Source organism: Chlorocebus sabaeus, chromosome 4 (genome assembly GCF_047675955.1).
Source record: "Chlorocebus sabaeus isolate Y175 chromosome 4, mChlSab1.0.hap1, whole genome shotgun sequence".
Classification (NCBI taxonomy): Eukaryota; Metazoa; Chordata; class Mammalia; order Primates; family Cercopithecidae; genus Chlorocebus; species Chlorocebus sabaeus.
In genome coordinates, this window is record NC_132907.1 from 8,347,843 (window position 1) to 8,371,100 (window position 23,258).

At 35.1% G+C, this 23,258-nt stretch overlaps 1 protein-coding gene across 19 annotated transcripts in view; it reads left to right on the plus strand.

The window, feature by feature from the left end:
* The window catches only part of MEF2C (myocyte enhancer factor 2C), a 163,489-nt gene that overhangs the window by 32,678 nt on the left and 107,553 nt on the right, over window positions 1–23,258 (plus strand). For 2 of the 19 annotated variants that reach the window (XM_007977862.3, XM_007977875.3), the window contains exon 1: window positions 22,706–22,888. The exons of 15 other annotated variants lie outside the window; for them this stretch is intronic. The gene's annotated coding sequence lies outside the window, so the exon portion shown is untranslated. Of the gene's footprint in view, window positions 1–22,705; window positions 22,889–23,258 lie in introns of those variants that run through there. 2 more of the 19 variants (XM_037982207.2, XM_037982208.2) reach the window with 1 other exon arrangement.

Here is a 23,258-nt window from a genome sequence, read left to right on the forward strand (position 1 = left end):
GTGATAGATAATTTCTGAAGGCAACTTGCAGATTCATTTGCCTGAAACAGAGAAAACAAAACTTTAATAATGGCCAGTCATGAATGTGATCTAAAGTTAAACACTTAAGACACAGATTAAACAGAATAAATATGTTCAAACTTTTATTGTAGATTTTTAAATTGAGCCTTAGACAACATTGTGTGTTAGTCAAATATCACACACATTTTCTGTATATATATTATGTGCATATGACCTTATTATTTATTTTTAACAAATAAATTTTGCAATCTTTGCAGGACAAAGAAGAGATATTTCCCATAGAATTCAACAGATTAGCCAAAATCATGTGTGTTGGCTCTTGGATGTGTGAATTTTAAGGGTTAAGCAGTTGGAGCATGTGGATTTATGAATGCTTTTTATTTTCAAATTAAATTATTTAGAAACAAGCAAATTGAAAATACTTTAAAGTATTTTAAAGTATTTGGCACAATAATTTTTTTTGTTTTGTTTTGTTTTGTTTTTTGTTTTTTGTTTTTTTTTTGAGACAGTCTCACTCTGTCGCCCAGTCTGGAGTACAGTGGCGTGATCTCGGCTCCCTGCAACCTCTGCCTCTTGGGTTCAAGCGATTCTCCTGCCTCAGCCTCCTGAGTAGCTGGGATTACAGGCAGGCGCCACCACGCCTGGCTAATTTTTGTATTTTTAGTAGAGACGGAGTTTCACCATATTGGTCAGGCTGGTCTCGAACTTCTGACCTTGTGATCCGCCCACCTCGGCATCCCAAAGTGCTGGGATTACAGGCGTGAGCCACCACACCTGGCTCACAATAATATTTTTTTAAGAAGTATTTTCCAATATTGAAGTATTTTTGTGTCATGGAAGAACACATACTACTTCTACATCACCCATTAAGAACTCTAAATACCTTATTCATTAGTAAGGAGAATCTTTTAACTAACTCTTTCACAGAGAAGAATGACATAGGTAAACGGAATTTGTGTCCCCAAGAGTGTCAGGTGTTTTACCAAAATCCAAACTTAATTTTCATCAGCGTGCCCGTTTTTATAATGTGCTTACTCCAGTTGCAAATCACTAGTTAACAGTGTGGAGTGATAAGTTACACTACTTAAGTTTTCAAAATGTGCCTCAGCTTATCTACCTTATTGTGACTAGAATAATTATAAGAATCAAATAATATGCATAAAGCACTTAGCATATTGCCTACTATGATTACTATGTAGAGAGATAGAAATGTGTGAAAATGGGAGTTTTTACCTTAAGGACATAATTTTCATCCGTGTAAAATTACCCAATATTCTATGAAGTAAGAGATGTGACATAACTAGAAAGTTGTAGCCATTCAACCGATTTTCTGGAACTAGCTTTATTATCCCCTACTAAAATGGTTTTGGCCGCTATAACTTTGGTCTTTCAAATACAGATCATTATGAAGTTTTTAAATCCAGTAGATTCTCTCCACAACGTCTTTCTGCGCTCTACTTTTGAGGAATTTTTTAAATGGCAAATTATTCTATGCCATCTTTTTAAAAATTATGACAATTAAAGATTTAAAATCTCAGGTAAAATATTATATATGGATTTTTAGATACATTTTGTGCCCAATTGCTAGTTACAATTGTAAGTGTGCTGAATGAAGTTTATTTGCACTCTGTGTATTGCCACTTTTTAGTTACGTACTTTATAAGCGGAATTTATTTCACTCTAACTTTTGTAATTTAGATAATCATTGTTTGTGTTCAAATTCAAATTTGAGGAACTCCTTTGTAATGCATTTGCGATCCAAGTCATTAACGAAAATTGTGTAAATATAAATGAGATAAACAAAATAGAAATGGTGGTCTCATATGAAAGGTATAGATTGGTGTCTGATCTTCTATCCTAATTTTATGTACCAGATTCACATATTAAAATTCTATCTAGAGGTCCTGGGATTATTCTCTCTCCTTTTTTTTTTTTTTTTTTTTAAACATATGTTGTATAGTCAAGTCACCAAGTGAAAAAAAAAGAAAAGAAAAGTGATAATAGAGGAAGTTGGCACAGAGAATTGCCGCTGTACTCAGCTCTTTTGATCTTTTTTCTAAATATAGTTTTAAAATATTGTCCAGGTCAGCTGATATAAGCAGGGAAGTGCTTCTTCATGTCTTCTTTCTTTCCCAGCCATTTCAGTAATGTTTTGGTGAATTAAAGTATGTAAGTGAAACAAAGAAATCAGTACTGAGTTCTGATAGCAAATTGCAAATTGAAATTGCTGAATTTCCAGATATTGTAATAGATTGCTGATCCCAAAGCTAGGACTACATTGGTATTCTATGGCTAAAGTGATACATTTTTAATAGAGATGTCTCCTATGAGCAAGTCTTATTATAACATACTAGAATATCATTTATTCTTTCAGGGTGTGATTTATTCTATTTAAATATAAGTCCTGTAAAGGAGATGTGTTAATCTATTTTCACTCTAAGTGCATAAATATGACTGCTGCGCTCCAGTCAGTAGATGTGTTCAAAAGACAATATGTCTACACTCTCACATTTCTTCTGTAAATGATGAATAATATTGATAAATGAAAATTACAAATCTGCAGTAGAGCTTAACTATTGAATACTAAATCATTCTGTTGCTAACTCCATGTTCCAGTGACATTTTCGATGTAAAAAGATGTCATTCCTACATTTAAAAAATATTTTATGCTTTTGCAGCAATATAAGCAAATGTGCATTTGAAAGAAAAATCACAATGCAGCCACAAATAATTCCCTTTAAGATTCAAAGTGCCATTTCAAAAATGGTTCAATTTTCAAAGTGGAATGTTTAAAACCTCCTTCCTGCCAGACTGTATCCATTCCACGTGTTTGGTACAACTAAAATAGAAGAGTTGGTGGAATGAAACTCTTCCATCTATATTTTGGAAAAACGTATTCACTCACCTCAATTTGTCAGTGTGCATTTAGAGGCTGGTCATTATGCAGTAGAAAAAAGAAGAAGGCAGCTCTAACTCATGTGACTGACATACTGAACATGGCCATTAATACAACTTGACAGTGACCTTGGTGGCATTACAGGTAATCTCCCTGCAGGAATAAACTGTGTTTGAATGATATTTCTACCATGTTGAGCACAAAGAGAGTTCTCCTTGGAACTTTACTGCTTAATTTTCTTTTATCCTAACAAAAATATTAGAAAGTGATTTTTGTAATGATTTTCATTTTCCCTTTGCTCTCTGAAATAACAGTTTACTCCGTGGTATTGCTGCTGTCATTTTTCTGTCATTATGGGGGAATGCTGTATATTTGTTGCACTTTCGTAAAGGGTTGAAGTAGGCCAAGCATGGTGGCTCACGCCTGTAATCCCATCACTTTGGGTGGCAGAGGTGGGCGGATCATCTGAGGTCAGGAGTTCAAGACCAGCCTGATCACCATGGTGAAACCCCCATCTCTACTAAAAATACAAAAATTAGCCTGGCATGGTGTCGGGCACGTGTAGTCCCAGCTACTCAGGAGGCTGAGGCAAGGAGAATCGCATGAACCCAGGAGGTGGAGGTTGCAGTGAGCTGAGATCATGCCACCGCACTCCATTCTGGGCAATAGAGCTAGAATGCATCTCAAAAAAAAAAAAGAGTTGAAGTGTATTTTATTTTTGTTATGGCGTAAATATGTAATTGAATGTTATACCACTTTTAACAAAGTTCTAATAAGCAGAAAGCACATGTTAAGAAGATATAGACTGAAAATTTGATGTTAAGAGAATTCTTTTATTATGTGTTTTATAAAAATTATCAGCACCAAAATTAGCTGGGCATGGTGGCGTGCACCTGTAGTCCCAGCTACTTGGGAGGCTGAGGCAGGAGAATCACTTGAACCCAGGAGGTGGAGGTTGCAGTGAGCCGAGATCGTGCCACTGTACTGCAGCCTGGTGACAGAGCAAGACTCCATCTCAAAAAAAAAAAAAAAAGTTTTCTGCACCATAAGTTAGTGTTATTACCATTTAAAAGTTATTTAGATTATGTAAGATAAAAATGTGTATTTTTATCACCAACTTCTGAGATGTTTACCATAGAAGACTCGTATGTATTATTGCTTGTTTCCTACTTCAGATAACCTTATCACACAGGAAGGGAACTGTGATGCATAAGATTCAGGTAAATAAATGGAAAAGATAATGACAAATAGTAAAAGTGTGATCTTTCTCAATACTTCTACTGCTGTTGTAATCTCAGATTTAGTGGTATGGCGGTACTGAGATGACTACAAAAAAGAAGTTTCACATAATGAAAGTCTGACTTATTAAAAAGCCCTTAAGTAGGTCATAATTTCTTACTTACAGTTGCTTCTACGTCATATTTCAATGCAGGAAATGAACAGTGACTATAAAGGAAGTTTTTTCCGTAATGTGGATCCATTTAAAAACTTTTCCTTCCTGAATTGTTTCTGGGGTCTTTTGGCAATTTGAAGCAGCTGTTGACAACAGCAATTATAGGCACCATTGACACGGGAGGATGTGACAGCTGCAGTTCAGTGTTCGTTATTTGTAATGTTTGTTCTAGCTTCAACTTTTACATGCAGTTCAAATTAATTAACTTATGGAATTAACACAGGTTCACCGGTCATTGACATTTTTTAGTAGCCTATCTATTGGTATTATTGGTGTCTATTGGTAAGGTATTAGAAAGTTGCTTACCATCAATGGGTTATTTTAAATGCACAAAGTGAACTATTTTCATACACAGAACTCTTAAGAATCATTTGATAAGAAGGGCATAGAAATTTATTAGATAAGACATGTTCAATAAATTGCAGAATACGGCATTTCTTACCAGTTCCTCTATGAATTTAACCTTTAGAAGCACCTTTTTCCAATTCATTGTCAAGTTAGTCTATATAGTCAGAGTTCTAATTATGTTTACATTACTAAGACATACACCAAATGGAAAATTAGAGATATCTTATCCCTAGTTATAAGTTGTAAGTAAATACTTGCTGGTATTTTATAACAGTATTTAAAATCTTAACCATAGGGAAAAGAGTTGTTTTTGGAATGACTTTAAATAGAAGTGCATTAAGAAATATAATTTGAATCAGAGAAAAAGTTAGATTTACTTAGTGTTTTTGATGTACTGTATTAAAACTACACATAGCAGTATATTTCCCCAGTTTTCAAAGGATGGTAACAAAAAGCCAAGCAGAAAAAAAACAAAACACCCTGCTCTAATCAAATAAGAAATAAACTTTGTGGTATATTTTTAGGTAAAAGCTCTGATCGTGGATGTACTTGAATTTGATATATGTATATCACTATCAACTGATTTCGGACTTTGACATATAAAATTGAAAAACAACATGATAAAAATATTTCCTTAGGACTTTTCAAGAAGGTAGAATCTGGAGTCAGCCTCCCTTATCTCAAAACCCAGTTTTGTTGCTTACTTGCAGTATAAAGTTGGACAAATTGTGCATTTTTTCAATGCCTTGATTTCCTCAACAGAAATATAATGTGAAGTATAATCATGAGATTACAAACTTACCCGAGATTAAGGTCCAATTGAAATATAGAAATAACATGCCTGGGCCACGTTCATTAAATTTTACCACTTTTACTAGGATGATTTAAAATTGTTTCACAGGCGTGTGATGGCTCATGCCTGTAATTGCAGCACTTTGGGAGGCTGAGGTGGGTGGATCACGAGGTCAGGAGATCAAGACCATCATGGCCAACATGGTGAAACCCCGTCTCTACTAAAAATACAAAAAATTATCTGGGCGTGGTGGTGCGTGCCTGTAGTCCCAGCTACTCAGAAGGCTGAGGCAGGAGAATCGCTTGAACCTGGGAGTTGGAAGTTGCAGTGAGCCGAAATTGCACCACTGCACACCAGCCTGCATGACAGAGCAGCGAGACTCTCTCTCAAAAAAAAAAAAAAAAAAAAATTTTCACCGAACAATCAAACACAAATTAAGACTTTGTTGCCAATTTTCACATTTATTTCTTCAGATTTTTTTCTTCTGTGTTTATAACTTGAAATAGAATCTGTTAACATGGTAATTTTCTGTATTAGATAAAGTCATTGATATTTGTTTCAATAGATCATAACTAATACAATTTTTAATTAGAAATAGAAGAAACATATGTATTACATAGTTAACACCTCTCACTTTGTTGTGGAGAAATTGAGTCTTAGAAAAAAAATGAATGAGGTATAAAACTTGAATTTCAGACACATGAAAAGTGCAGTTTAAATGTAATTGTGTAACATAAATTGTCTGCCTAATAATTGGTCTTCTTCATTTTTGCAATGTCTCAATAGAATTCCAAAGATAGATTGATTTTTTTTAGCTTAATTTCAACAATTTGTTGGTTCACCATTGAGGGTTTTTTGAGGGGAACCAAATTTAAATAATACACAAACAATATTTTACGTGATATAACATGTCTGTCCATCTCACATGGATAATGGAGTAAGATACCCAAATAGAAATGCTTTTTATACCGTAGAATTTAAAAAAATTTACAAAAGCAAAATACTGCAATAACTAGAGAGATTTTTATAAAGCCCTTCATCTCTCCCAAAAATGAGATAGGAAAAACGTTAGGGTTGAGAAGATACCACCCTTTATATATCGGGATGTTCCAAAATAACTCAGTCTTTTGTAGCTCTCAATCAATAGCCACTGATGATCTCTGTCCGTCAGACCGTCCTTCTCCTTCTAGAGCAGGACTGAAGGAGGGACAGTATGTTTCTCTGGGCAGATGGTTGTGGTCATCATCATCACGTGCCCTCTCCAGTCCATACATTTCACTGAATAGAACCCGCACTTAATTTCAAGGATTCAGGAAAAGAAAAAGTCGCTTTTCTTCACAAATTATTGAGATCCTAACCTAGAATATCGTCTTTTTAAAGAAGATTATTATTATTTAGATTCTCATAAGCACATGAAAAATTTATCTAGGAAGTTGACCTACTGGTAGACATCTAGCTACACATAAGAGGTGTTTTCTCCTTTATCTCACTTTTTTCTTCCTGCGAATTTTTTCCACACACTTAATGAAAATTGAAATTATGACGAAGAAACTATCACAGTATTTCCCATTTCTTTCTTTACTGTAACTTTGTGGCTGTTAAATGAATGAATTCTCAGGAAATTTTTTTTCACTGTGTAGCTTCTCTTTTTTTTTTTTTTTTTACATATTGTCGACGTCTGTAATTGCATTGTTTCTAATCCACTATCTTTTATCATATGTTAGAGTCATTGATTACTTGCTTTCATCGTCATATAATAGAAATACCTAAATATTACAGTCACAGATTCCACAGATATGTAATACTAGAAAACATGAAAGTGAGTTAGCTTTCCTGTTTTACTAGATTTTTTTCTTTCAGTAAAGCTAGGAAAGTATTAATTAAAGAGTTTAGTTTTCATCAAACCTGGTGATTGGCCAGATTCTCAATATTTTAGCACCCAAACACAGGTAGGAATTAAAGATCTGAAGAAGTCAACAATAGAAAAGATGAATTTTAAGGGAGCAAATTTCAAAGAACTTCTAAATATTACAAGGTATTTCTTATAAAATATAGTATGTAACATAGAGGATTGCACAAATGGTCAAAGAACACTTCATCTGAAATCACAAGCCTTTAAAGAAAGATCTGTATGAGGAATGGAAATTTGAATGTATTATGAGAATAGGAGAAATTTAAAATAGTATAGAAATAAAAGTTCTAAGAAATAGGGCTTAAAGTTGGATAAGGAGAATCAAAATTAAAAGACGATTTTTATGAATTTGTTTAACCAAAAATGACAACGAAAGACAAAATAAAATTTAGCCCGTCTTTAATGTGCTACCAGGAGTGTGTAAGTTCCACCAGGGCATGAAGTTTTGTCTGTTTCATTCCCTGACATATTACATAGAATAGTGCCTTGAACATAGTAGTGACTCAGAAAAAACTTGTTGAGTGAAGGAATAAATGAAATGCTTCTTTGCTTTATTTTTCACCTTTATTAAGCAGTGAAATGAACACATGCTTATAACCACATACATGAAATGTAATACAAGTATGTATGACTTATGGAATCCATTGATACTAAGGAGCAAAACAAATTTCATGGAACTCCTCCTAGAAAGGTTTCACTAAAGCCTAAGATCAGTTTTTTTGTTTGTTTTTGTTTGTTTTGTTTTGTTGAGACAAGGTTTTATTCCGTCACCCAAGCTGGAGTGCAGTGGTGCAACCACATCTCACTGCAGCCTCAACCTCCTTGGCTCAAACGATCCTCTGGCCTCAGCGTCCTGAGTAGGTGGTACTCCAGGCATGCACCACCACACCCACTTAATTTTTAAATTTTTTGTAGAGGCAGGGTCTCACCATATTGCCCAGGCTGGTCTCGAACTGGACTCAAGTGATCCACCTGCTTCAACCTCCCAAAGTGCAGGGAGTGCAGGTGTGAGCCACAGCACCCAGCCCTAAGATCACTTCAATAGTAACGGCATTATGGGGCCACAGGCTGCTAGTCTTAAGAATTTTTGAGTAAGACTAGGAGTTGACTATCACATTGATAACATTTCTTAATTGAAGGATGACGCTGGGAACCACAGTTAGTAACTCTCTTATTTGCAAACTTAAAAATGTACAAGGAAATATTGCCATGAAATCCATGTGTTATTTATCTTAAAAAGTTCAGGGTGTATTAAGCAACATAGCATCATATAAGAACTGGTCCTATGAGAATATTTTCATCTTTGTTAATAAAGTGTGAAGGAAAAAGGATAGGTATAATTTCAACTTTCTAAGGCTTTTGATTTTCTACCATATGACATCCCCATCCATAAATTGGGAAAATATCATCTAAACCACACACAGATTTTACTGGTAGCTAAAGGAATAGTGAATTAAATAATTTAGTCATTACATTTTAAATGCCAACAAATCCTGTATAAAGAGTGCTTGAGGTCTGGCCCTTGAAAGATAGGAATTCAGCATAACCTTGGTAAACTAGAGAAGTGGTCAGAAATCTTGAAGCCAAGGAGAAAAAAAAATAAACTCTCCAAATACAAAATGTGGAAGAGTTGGCTAGAAACAAATCTGGCAAGGGAAGAATTACAAAATTGAAATAAGTGAAAAGGCAAACATTTACTTTAAAATTCATGCAGTGTGTGGATAAATAAAAATATTTATTTGATAAGAATATACAACAAAAGCACTTTTCAAGGACTATGTATACTTTTAGACTCCAGAGATCTAGGCAAATCTGATGGGAAATGATGAGCTGCAAAGATGGCGAAAAAATAAAACCCAACGTAAGGGAAGATTAACAGAATAGATACAAAGCAATACACAGTCTTGAAGTGTATGATATGAGGATGTGATCACCAAATGTTGTTCTCTGTACAAAGGACGGAACAAGAGGAGTGGACATAAAGTATTCTGTGAGGGATTAGCTATAAGTAAGAATTTCCTGAGAGTGAGAGTTGTGAAACATCAAAATAGGATACTGAGGAAGGTTATGTTGCTCGTTTTCCGGAAGGCCTTAAAAATAGGAGAGGTGGAATCTTTGTGAAATAATTTGGGTATGGTATTATCTGAAGGAGGGAAAAATGATATGACCTTGCATAACTCTTGCCAATATTAATGTCCGGCGTTTCTACTCTTACCTTAGATGAATGGAAAATACAAATTGTATTTCTAACCAAAAGAAAAGATTTTTTTCTCTTTTCTGACATGGCAAAATTTATCATTCTCATAAAGATCCATTTTAAGGCAGTTGAAATTTCCAAATCCATTCTGGAATTCTCCGTAGTAAATTTAGTGAAACACTAAATATTCATATTAACTAATTTTTTTCAAAGGGAGTTGGTAGAGATTTTTCTATACTTATTGTTTTTCTATTTCATAAGATACAAAAGACAAACACTCTTATATAATTTTGAAATTTAGAATCACCAGGATTGTGACCAAATAATAATTGACTATGTGAACTAGTTACTTGATGGAAATGTCCGCTTTTTTAGCATGTAAGAGTAATATGCACACTCTTCCCTTTTCAGAACACTTATTACTGGACCCACAAACATGAGTGAGGGATACTGACATAAAAATTATCCTAGAGGTGTCTTCACTTTGAAAGGCAATATTTGCCAACAGATTCTTTCTTACTGAATTACAAATCTCAGAGATTTCCTGTTTACCAGAAGTCCTCTTGGAGTGCATGGGATATAAAAGCAGCCATTTTGAGCATTCACTTTGCACCATCAACTGCCCAGCATCTGAAATTGAACTCAGTCTTACATAGGTAGGTGGGTGGGTGGGTAGGTAGGTAGATAGATAGATAGATAGATAGATAGATAGATAGATAGATACAGACATAGATATAATGTTGCATTGTTGCCTTATGGAGTTTTTGAATGGTTCTGACCTGTTCTCATCAACTAGTACAATAACATACATAATTATATAAGTGAATATAGATGTACTATATATGTACAAATATAGGTGCATGGTGTTCTGCCTATGAAAGTAGGAAAAAAGTCTGACAAATGCTAAATGTATATATATATACACACACACACACGTACGATTACTTCCTCATTCTGTAGGCTCTGATAGAGCAAGGCTACACAATACATTGTGAAAAAATTGTGATGTTAACTTCTATAATGCACCAAAATGTGCAGCATTTTCCAACAATTATAAATATATTGCCAATTATGCCAGCTGTTTTTATATAATTAGTATATTTTATTAGGTGTGTGTCTTATAAAGTTGATAGCCATAAAGTTGCTTCTAAAATAATGTACCTATAGAGATTGAATTGCACAATTAAACTCAGAACTCTAAAACACAAAGTATTCTGAAGAAGTATGTAACTGTATAAAATTTTGAAGTGGAAACTTCCCTGTAAATAGAAGGATTTGTAGTAGACCATAGTTTGAGGAGATAAGGAGAAGAAAGAGAAAGAGCTAACAAGAAGGAAGAAGAGGAGTGGCAAGGGGAGGAGGGTAAGGATAATGGCCAGGGTCATACCAGAGTTGGTTAGGTGTGGTTTAGAAACCTACTCAAGGTACTCTGAAGGAAAACAAGATGACTGCTTCAAGCTTTGGGGATGAGATATCTGTGTAATTCTCAACTGTAATTCTCAGATGAGAATTCGTGTAATTCTTACTTTCATCATAAGTGAAATTGACTCTCCTGACCCATTATCAGGAAGACAACTCTTTTGGGTTTCTTTTTCCAGGAATTGTGAAGAATATATACTGATTTATACATGTACATGGTTTTCCTTGTGAACAACCACATTCATTTATAGAAAGTAGAAAAAAAACAAATAAACCAAAAGCAGCTACTGATGATCATCCAGTAAATTATAATAGCGAAGACAAATATCTAATTTACATTCTATTCCCGTGCTGGCACAGGGAAGTAAACTCATTTTTACCATCAAGAATAAGAAAATGTGAGATGAGTTGAAGAACACTCATTTTAAAAATAATTTGTAGATTCCACCAAATCCTGAACATCACATTTTCTACATAAAATTTTAAGTTTTAAGTACTCCCTTGAATACCACTTAGCAGCATAGAGAAGTAACAGAGTATGTGATTCGACTCTCTGAGTGTGAGACTGGATTGATATATTGATCCAATATTGATATAGTGATCCAATATTGATATATTGATATATTTATATTGATTACAGCTCTAACACTAGCTGTGTGACCTTGGGTAAGTTACTTAACCACTCTGTCCTCCAGCCTTCTTTTCTGTAAAATGGAAATTGTAATAGTGCCTTCCTCATAGGCTGTTTTGAGGATTAGAGTTAATACATGTAAAGCTTTCAATACCTTAATATTTTCCTAGGTATTATGTATTTATTAAACTTCTAAATGTGATTAGTGGTCCGGAGTGCATAATGTAACCTTGGTCTTAACTGTTTATATTGCTTGAGGCTGAGGTGAACATATCTTTCAATATTTTAAAATGTGGAAGAAAACAATTCTGTTTATCCAGACAATAACTTCTTTGCCAATTTATTGTTTCTCTAGGATGATACTCTTGTGAGAATCATTCCAACCCTCATTTTTTTGGTTTTGTTTTGCTTTCCTCCTTTATTGAATGTATACCATTTAGGAACTTGAAAGGCATCTTAGAAACTGAACCCGGCTAGCTTTTTATATCTGAGGATAATGAGACTTAAAGAAGTTGACTGGCCCAAAGATATGTAGCTAGTGAACCCAACTGAGAGTCTGACTCCAAATGGAGCTTTCTTTCCACTGTGCAATATTGCTTTGCACTTAGTGCTTTGGGGTTTGGAAACAAATTGCACTCTTTAATGGCAAAATAATTTACTAATACTTTTACTTCAAGTGAACAACAGTTTTCTGCACCTGATCTCGTGTTTGCACTTTTTTAGTAAAACTGAAAAAAAAAAAAAGTTTTCCATTGTTTTATCATGTCTTCAGCAATACCATTATATTTTCCTTGTGCCAAGCACTGAGCCAAGTGTTTGTCTGAGGTATTTCAGCACTGCAATGTATTCAGTGGTTAGAGGGAAGAAGCTTGTTATTTTCTTTAAAGCTAGCATTTCCAAGGGATATCTGAAATACATTGGGAAATAGTCCAGATTCTGGCATTCAGCATGTAGAAGAATATGAAAAGTCCTATAACAAATAAATCAGTTTTCCCGAACTTTTTTTTTTTTTTTTTTTTTTTTTTGAGGAACAGCTTGTTAAAATCTTAGGAACCAGTAATCTCTGGAATCCACTTTGGGGAATGCTAATTTAGGCACTTTGGGATCTCTAAGGAAAGGAAAGTCGTGAGTTTGCCCCCACCCAAGAGCGCTTTCTTTTAGCATCTAGGTTTGAGAGAATCAGGCTAAAACAGGATCCATTTTAATAACTTCCGATCTATAGTACATAGTCTTTCTTACAGGGGAAGCGCTGTAATACTTTCCGTTTAGTGTTATCTGCCGAGGATGACTTGGGCTATCCTTGAAAACAGCCTGGGACAGAATGTGTAGACATGCTGAGATACGGAGCCTCCTGCTAGGCCTTTGGCCTAGAAACTGTCTCAGCTCACTCTGGCCTGGGGCAACATCGCTCTGCAGCGTGCCTGTCCTTGCCCTGCCTGGATTGTATGGAGGAAACATTTTGCTCGTCTGAGAACACCTCTATTCCTAGCTCTTTGACAGTTTCCCTTTCCATATCCCCTCAGTTCCAAACATGTGGAAAAAGAGATAAAGAAAGGTGATGAAATGAAAAAATGGAGTGGGGAATGCTACAAGTGGAGAGGAGAAACTCGTATTTCCATGTCTGGTTTGTATGCAGTCATGACTGGGTTTTGGAGGGTGAAGCAAATGTACCCCAGAGGTCATCTTACTAGATTGGGAGGGAGGTGAGAATATAATGTGAAGTATTGGTTAGCACTGAGAAGAAAATCAAATGCAATTTTTTGTTATAATATCAATACCATGATACATTTAGAAAAGAAAAATATAGTATTTATTTTTTAAAAACTTTCAAATTTATGTTTCTTTTGTCGGGCATTTGATTGATTGTAAATGAAAATCAGTAAGTGTTCATTTAGGCTTCATGGTAAATTATATAACTTATGCTATTTTAAAACTGATAAATTATGTTCATGAAACAGGAAATTAGAAGAAAATGGTTTGGAATAGAGAACCAAATTTATTTACAACTTCCTCCAAAAAAGAGGAGAATTGAAAATATATACCCCTAATTCCTTAAGGCATAGGAAATTTTGACCTCTTTCCCTAAAATACTATCATTTGTCATTAGACATTTCTGTTTCACAACCTTAAAAATTAAAGTGGGAGCCTGTTGTCCTTTAGTTTTCTATTTATTAGAATTTGTAATCCTTACCTTTGTATTTTTTTGTTTGTTTGTTTTTCTTTTTTGAGACGGAGTTTCACTCTTACTGGCCAGGGTGGAGTACAATGGCACAACCTCAGCTCATTGCAACCTCTGCTTCCTGGGTTAAAGCGATTCTGCTGCCTCAGCCTCCCAAGCAGCTGAGATTACAGGCACCCACCACCACACCCAGCTAACTTTTTGTGTTTTTAGTAGAGATGGGGTTTCACCATGTAGGCTAGACTGGTCTCGAACTCCTGAACTCTGGTGATCCACCCTTTTCGGCCTCCCAAAGTGCTGGGATTACAGATGTGAGCCACCGCGCTGGGACTGTATTTTTTTCTTGAAAACGCTTTCATTTAAAATACTAGATAATTCAATTTGTCTATTCATTACAAGTTGGAAATTAATCTGTTTGGCTTGAGGCTACACAGCTTGCTCTATAGGTGGATATGTCCAAAGACACATGAATATTTCCAATACCGTGAGACACTGGGATTTTCAAATATTGCTGACATCTTAATCAAAGCTCTGCTGATTACTTGGGAGTTGGGTCCTTTGAGAGAGGAAATAAATCAACCTCGCCCATAGACAAGTTACATTAGTATGGTTGTAAGATTGTTTATTTCTCAAATTTTAAAAAGTGTGATTTTTATATAATTCTATATTTTACACTTGCAGAAATTTTGCATTGTATTTACCAGATTCTCCATGGTGTTATCCATAGTTAGTACTGTGAAATGAAAAGAGCTTTTTCAACCAGTGGCCACTGTCATCATGAAATATTCACATTTCAAGGGAAGATATGCTTTTGGACTCAACTGATGTCAATTTAGAAATATATAAAGTGTATCTCCTTTAGACAACAACAACAACAACAACAACAACAAAGCAACAGTGCTGATCATTTTTGAATGACTGTGCTTAATTCAAGAGAATTAATTCCTGAAAAGTTTTAAAGCATTTGATAGCACACAACTACTAGAGACTAGCTCAAAATTATCAGTCATTTGGAATCCCAACCCCCAAATAAAAAAAAAAAAAGAAATATTTTGCATTATGCTATATTCCTAGGGCTTCAAAGTAGTTATAATTTTTATAAAATTATATAACATCAAAGTGAAGGAAGCAAGTTAGACAATGAGTATATGAAATTGAGTTATGTCCATCTGAATTTTTACAAATGAGTGTGGTTTTGTCTTTTATTTGAGCCTCACAACCTCATAATAGAATGTATATATTGTTACTATTCCCACTCTATAGAGGAAGAGACTGGGGTTTAGAAAACTATGACTTGGCCAGGCTTGTACCAGCAGTGACAGGCACAGTGACGGAGCAATCATCCTCCAAATAATGTCTGACTCCATCGTGGATTAGGACTTTCCTCAAACATCATCTCCTCAAATAACCCTTCCCTATAAATCAACCCAGTGGATGCCTACCTCTGCCCTTCTTCACTTCATCACCCCTTCATCCATTCAACTGCAATATCTTCTCAATAGCACTTCTGTATCTAAAATCATCATATGGGTGCACTTGTGTGTTGCCCCTTTTTGCCTTAGAACATAAGCTTCATGAAGACCGAGACCTTCTGTTCTGTTTTCAGTGGTATCCCTGGCACGTAGCATCATGCTTGACAACTTCTTGTCTCTGTGACTAATGATTGAATTTTGTCACTGATATCTGTGATATTAAGCATCATGATTTTGGCTCACGGTATACCCCGTTACAGTGATTTAATCAGGGTTTGATTCCCATGTAGACCAACCTGAAATCTACAATCAGAATACACCAAGTATGTCACATGTAATTGGTCTGCTCCAAAGCTGTGGCAGGTAGTGTGGACTGCATCCTGTTAGAGGACCCGAACTCCATGTGTGTGCCTTAATTTCATTTCAGACATTTAACTGTCACCCTTCCTGCCCATCACCCTGAGAGGAATTCTGAAGTATTCGAACAGTGTGTTACACAGCCCCAGCATGTTCTACAGTGAGCCAGGGCAGTCATGGAGAGGCCTCTTGTTCTGGAGCTTTGCACAGATAAAGGGAGGATATAGTTTTGAGAGGAATGCTATAACTACAAAGTGCATCCTGAAGGCCATTTAGCTCACAATGAAGGTCTGTGTTTTAAAATAGCACTATAACAAAGTAACTACAGAGTTTTGGCAAGGGCTTCAACTATTTATAGAACTAAGTAAGACATAGTAAATAGTGCCACAGTACCCAGTTCTCCCTTGCCATAACCCCAAACTTATAAGAAGCACTGTAATTATATTTTTCTACTTAAAAAAAAATCATAGTAGCCATTATCAGTTTAACCATACGGAAGCTTAGGCTGAGATTTCTTTTTTAAATGCATAGTTTTGATTTTCAGCAGCTGCACTGGGTCTTTAATCATATATTATCTTTATGAAGCCTTTTTCTAACATATGTTAATTGGCTGTTTTCTGTGACAAATTATGAGCTCTTACTTTGATGAGGTTCAATTGCAATCATGTTGGAGTCGAGTACGCAGAGTTTCCACCCCTGCTGGCTCCTCAAACCACTACAAACATCCGCACGTCACTACAGTGCTGAGTAATGGCAGGATTTGGGCTGGCTGATTTCTCTACAGATTTTTTTTTTCCACAGGATATTTTCAGCTTCTTTGTACTAAATCTGTTGCAGGGTTTGCCCTTTTTAGCAGAAGCATGCTCTAAAATTAACATCAAATCTTATTGGAGATTACTATAATACATGAGAAATATTTCATAATTCAACATCCGGTGTCTGTTTTGGTTTACTAAAATTTTAGTACATTTATTACACATTTTAAAAAGTCAGTTGTAAGGCTGGTAAGTATTTTCTAGATTATCAACATTTTGTAACAAATATTTTGAATTTTCCTCTTTTGAGAAGAATACAGTTATTAAGTGAATAGTTTTTAGTTATCGTAAAGAAAATGCACCTAAGTTAGTTCTCGTAAAGAAAATGCACATGTTTTTCCTGGAGTTACCAAATATATCATAATTCCATTGTACTTTCTTTGCAGTTACATCTGTTGGTCGAGTCATAAAAATAATTACATGTCCCATCAAGGCTAATGTCCTATAAGATGCATAGCATGCATTTCATTTCTCTTAACAGTTTTTAATGTATGATTAAGATGAACAGATATGTTCTCATCCATCTGCTCTGAGAACTGTGACAGATATCCTGCATCAGATACCAGCAGATGATCAGTAATAGCCATAATTAGAATAGATATAAAAATACAGTGTATTTGTTTATAGTCACAAGAAAGTAGGTTAATTGATTAAAGCCTTCAGAACCCGTGTCAGACACCAGTCATAGTGGGATTAATTTAACTTTCTGCTTTGACATCTAAAGTATTCTAGGTAAACTGCTGCAGTTGTTCAAAATCTAAATCTATGGATCAAATTTTCATACAGGTATTAGACTTTAGAATCATATGAGCCAGATGTGAATAGGAGCTACTCCTCCTCATGAGGCTGTTTTTAATCAGTCATTTCCCTGGAGTAGCACACAATCAATGAGCTCTAAATCCTGAGGCTACCTGCGCTTGTAGGAAGGCCTGGGAACATCATTACAGAACTTACAATTGAGCACATGTGAAAAAATTAGAGCAGAAATTAAGGGTAAGAAAGGTTAACTTCAGAAGTCTTACTTTGGTACTGCTTTTTTAGAGGGAGGTAAAGAGATTTAAAAAAAAAATGGAATATTAACCCCAACTTCTAAATGCAGAGAATTTTCTATTAAAAGATCATTATAAATGACAAATGAGAAGTTATTATTGATTTATGTTAGCTAGAACTGTTTAAACAAGTGTATTATTTTGAGAATGTACATGTGGGTCAATTTCAGGAGGAGTAAACAAATGTAAAGATGCTTTTTCGCTAGTACCTCTGCAGCTATGTAGAATGGCTTCAGATGTCCTATGTGATACTTCGGTGTGCAGTCAATTGATGCACTGTGTCTTGAGCTAATGTACATAAGGAAATTTAGTTCCACTTGTTAAGACACATGCTTAACTGGCTTTAAGAAAATAAACCAAGGTAAAGAACAATGTGTAAATGAAACAGAGAACTTGGCACTTGACTGTATGGAAGCCCATGAGCCATGTGGCTTAATTGGGGCCAGTTGGGATCATTTAATGATTGCTGTCAGAAGATCAGATTTAATTCTCCTTATAAGAAGACCACAGTGGGATAGAGTTAAACAAATTGTCATCAGAGGTTTCAGATGAACAAAGCTTTAATTAGGTTGATTGGGATGCTATAAAAGAGGTGAAGAGAAATGGAAAAATTGATGAATCACTGAGTTCTATGTTGAGCCACATATAATAGCAATATCATATGTATTTTGAGAGATCGTTTTGTACCATTTTGAACTCACATATTTTAGCATGTAAAGATTCTGTGTGAACTTTCTAAATGTGTAAGGTTTAGAGAGAAAAATAAATGACATTCCACTTAAATAACGATGATTTATCTAGCATTTTCTCTTTAATGTACAACAAAATCATTGGCAGGGGGACAATGGTATTTCCTCCCATTTCAAGGTCATCTTTAAATGTTAAATAAATTGGAAAAGAAATAATGAAAGCAGCAAGTTATTTTCAAGGACATAATTTTCAATCATTTAACATAATATTTGAATGCAGAGTAAAGTAAAGTTTTTACTGAGAACGTCCTTTTAGGCGTTCACACCACAGTCTTAATAATATTGTGATTATTTACTGGTGATAATATTCAAGACAACTCAGGTGTCTGAAAATGTACCCTTATTGTTTTATTCACACATTTTGAAAGACTAAAATGTGTTTTTCCATGTGCTGTGCACACATGTGCACACACGCACAAATGTATCAGTAAGACTGAAAAATGTGTTCAGCACTTACAGGCACATGAGAAAATATTTTTAGAATGTTTCCATTTTAATCATTAAATATGATATATTAAAGATGCAGAATATAACGAACATAATTTCTTTTCTGACGGGATCATGAGATGCCTCAGAATTTATATGTTTTTATTATAATAACATGAAAATATGTAATAGCAACATCTCCCACTTGTAGCCTAGCTTGCTTTACAGACTATTTTGTTTCACTGATGTTGATGTTGTTTAGTGCTTAACTTGCTTTGTTCAATAACAGCAAGAAAAATCCAGCTGCATGTGCTTACTGCGAGGTTATAGCTGGGGAACAGAACGCAATCTGTGATGCTAAATTGTAGCTCTTGTTTTGTGATACGACAGTGCAGGCTTTACCTTTGTGGTGGGCCTTGCCACATCACTCAGAGGCCTTTGAAAGAAAACATGGTGGCTGCACTGTTGTGAAAAATTAGAAAAGCAAAGACATGATAGAACCCTGAATTAAATACCTAATGTGGAAAAACTAAAAGCTGTGGTAGGGTTGGATAGCACAAGGTTCTTCACACATTTAGAACATTTGGAGTTTATTTTGGCATGGGAATAGAGAATGCTGTTTTAGCTGCAGTGTGAAAAAAGTGTCCAAGACAAAATAGACTATGGATAACTATGACAGGGAGACTATGCTTCCCTCACAGTTATTAAATTGTTTATAATGCGATACAATTGTAGAGAGGTATGTGTCTCCTAAATTCTGGAACTGTGTAAATAAAATGATTTATGTCAAGGATAATGGCAGGTTAGGCCCACTTATTAAATTAATTGCAGGGGTTTTGAAAACGAGTTCCTTTTTAGCCTTATTATATTTCTGACATACATTTCATCTCTTTTTGTCCTTGGGGAAAGATATTAAAGTAGGACTAGAAGCATTAATGTAGAGTTTTCAGCAGCCGTGGTCATTGGGAAAATTGATATATTTCCCTAGTTATTTCCACTTTTGCTGCCTGAAGCTCTTCCGTAGCTGATACGTAAGAGAAACTTCTTAATTTTTTTAACACTGTAAATTTATTCTTCATTTGGTGATTATTGTTACAGGATAAATGAGGCATTATCTGTTAGAAGTTGCTGATCATTAGTTTTGGAAAGTGAGATCTTCATGGTAAATGTAAGGACTACACTGTTCGCTTGGTAGCATTACTATATGATAGGACTTTCACTTTATGCCTTCAAACAGCAGCAATCATACGAGCAGTAGGCCATGTTCCCAGTACTACTATGTACCCAGGATTCACATATAGTACCACATCTTATGATCATAACCATCCTACAAGTGAAAATTGTTTTTTCAGTTATGGGTAGGGCAAGGAAACAACAGTTCCAAGGGATTAATCATTCTGGAGTCACACAGTGTCCAAGTACCAAGCTAGAATTCCAACCCTGTTCTTTCTGATCCCAAAATCCGTTCAACTTCCAATTCTCAGCATAAATTATTCTAATTCCACATAGGAGATGCTATATAAATATGATGAAGTATTAAGTGAGGTTATCAATCTGCCTCTATATAAGCAAAAATAGTAAAATATTTTTAGTGGTAGTCATTAAAAATAGAAGTTGAAGAAAAGAAAATACATCAGTTGAGAGATACAAATCTTAATTGATTGTCAATCAACTAATAGTCATTGGTTCTTTGTATATGTTTGACACTAAGGGTATATACTGGGGATAAAAAGGCGAAACAAACAAATATAACCGATGTTGAGGAAGATGAACAAACACACAGTTTCAGCTGTTGCAAGTGCTACAAAGGAGAAGGACTTAGTGCTTAGATCTTATGAGAGGGAAATTCGATGTCATCTGGAGGGCGTGGAGTACTTCCTGAGGAGGTGAAACTGAAGCTGAGATAGAAGGGAGGAGAAGTTAAGGAGGCACAAAAGGAAAGGAGGAACATCCAGGCAGAAAGAATTGCATAGTACACAAAGGCCTCTTGGCAGGAAGGAGCGTGGCAGGTGTGAGGAACTGGAAAAGATGGTCAACATTATTTATTATTTGTATGTGTGGTACTGTGTTACTGAGACTTGAAGATGATTTGAAATTCATCATATTGATACTAAATTGGAATAAGTTGGGAAAATAAATTGGCATATTGCATGATGGTATTTATCTAGTGGAAAAGAATGGCTGTTCTTTTATTATCCTTAGAAGAATGAGTCTTGGGTATGTGATTTGGAAATAAACTCAAATTGCACTCATAGCTATGGTACATTTATAAAATACATGGTAAGCTTAGAGAGAAATGGATAACTTTCAAGGCCAAGGAAATACTCCTCAACTCAAGACATCACGCAGTCGAGCATCTATAGGAGTACTAATCTGGTTATACCTTTTGAAGGTCAGAATAGCTCTTATTGGAAAAAAAGTAAAAGTTCTGCCTGTTCCTTTCAACCAAAATATAATTGCGTGCTTCATACATTTTTCAAACAAATCACAAAATAGAAACTTAAACGTAACTAGATGTAACATATTGACCAAAGTTTTCCACTTAAAAAGATAACGAATCATTTAATTATTTGATTTAGCAATACCAGGCTTGCAGCAACTGGGCTTATGACCATTTTTGCCCCTTACGATGTATCCAGTTTGTATTTATTTAACAGTATTATTTAGTGTTGTGAGTGTTGTGTGATAGAGTAGCTCAGTTTTCAGCTTTGAGTTTTTACAGAACATTATTTGAGGATGCTAGCGTTAGTGAAAATGTAAGTCAATGAAAAAGATATTTGCTAATACAAATAAAAGAAAACCAGAAATTTTTTTGAAAACTGGCATCACGTATTTCAATGTTTTATCATTACTCATAGGCTGCTTTTATTTAAGTGACTGCATTGTACTTATTGTAGCAAAATACATACTTTGCAAAGATAAGTTTAGCAGAAGAGAATTAATTTCTTCCCACATCTTTTAATGTGGCATGGCAGTCTTACTCTAAGATCAAAACACATAACTGAAGGTTATGTTTAACTTCTAAATCAAAGTGTTGTGGGAAGATGATTGAAATCTGATGATGACTCAGATCCACTTGATATGTGGTTTTCTTCCTACAGAAACCTTATGTAGAATGCCATTTCCATGTTAGAAAGAACTTAATAGCGAGGAGATTAAATAGTTTCACTATAGATGCAAAGTTTGTGTTATATACTTTGGTTCCTAGTTTGAATTTTTTTAAAGAACCTCGAGAGTCTCAATAACCATAAGAATCTTTTCCCCCTCAGTATATCTTTTTTTTTTTTTAATGTGGGAGCAAACAAATGATTAGCATATTTTACCAGCATTCATTGATTTTTTTTTCCACCGGTTTTCATAATTCCTTTTTTTTAACCAAAAGTTTTCATTTATCTATTTTGATTCTTTGCTTGCATAGAATTTTTCATTTGCCTCAAAGGGTAAATTCCAATTATATGACTGCATTAACTGTGTACAATGATTTTTCTAAGGCCTGGTAAACAATAATTAAGATATATCTGCTACTTCAATGAAGTAACTTTTTTGTTTTCTTATTTTCATTTCTTAAAGCAATCATAATAAAACACTAACCTAGAGTTGACATGGATTTTTCTCAGGTGTTTTAAAGATGGAAATTAAAAATCACGCCCCAGGTCTGAATTGTCCTCATTGTCCCTTATCTGAACCTCTCCAAGGCCTCTGTGTGTGGGGTGTGCAGCACAGCGCACTCAGACAGTTCTGCTCAGAGAAGGAAGTGGAGAGTTTTGGTTCCCATTTTACACTTCTGGAACAGTTTAGGGAAGGAAGCACCTTTACACCTTTTATTGTTCGTGGTTGCTGACATCATATCCTTCCCTGACCAGTCTGTGTGCGTGTTTCCTGCCATTCTGTCAAAATTCTTCTGTGCTACTGGGAGAGATTTGTAGGAGGGAAGGAGGGAGGAAGAGGGCAAGAAAGAGTGAGGGAGGGAGGAGGGAAATGGAAGGGGGAGGTATGTGTCACTCAAGGGAACTTGTTTGTAAATGAGATAGCCCAGTGGGAGAATGATCTTTAGCATCTGTCCAGAAGAAATTCTTCTCGACTTGGGTCTCAAACCACTTTGCCTTCATCTGCCTGCTTATGCCAAACTCAAAATGAACAGAAGCCTGCCATAATGAAGTTCCCCTTTTTAGTAAGCAGCCTCATTTTAGTTTTCTTTTATCTGGGTTGGCATTTTTTTTTTTTAAGAAAAAAAATGCAGAAGACTGTAACTCTATAGAGTGTAACTATAGTAGAACATTTTTTCTTTTTTTTCAATTACTGATTATTTATATGTAGCTCTGTCATTTTCTAAGAATGCTTCTTTCCTGTGGAAAAAAGTAGCGGCAAGGCTTTTGGAATTATGTTAAGCTTATGGTTGATTGTACATAATGAAAGCTCTCTGCATAACTTGAAATTTTACTACATGTAGGCAAGCTATTATAATCCTTTTTCATATACACACAAGACAGTTTTACAGATTACTAAAGTTAAATAATCTCTTTCTTCACCTCTGTAGGCCT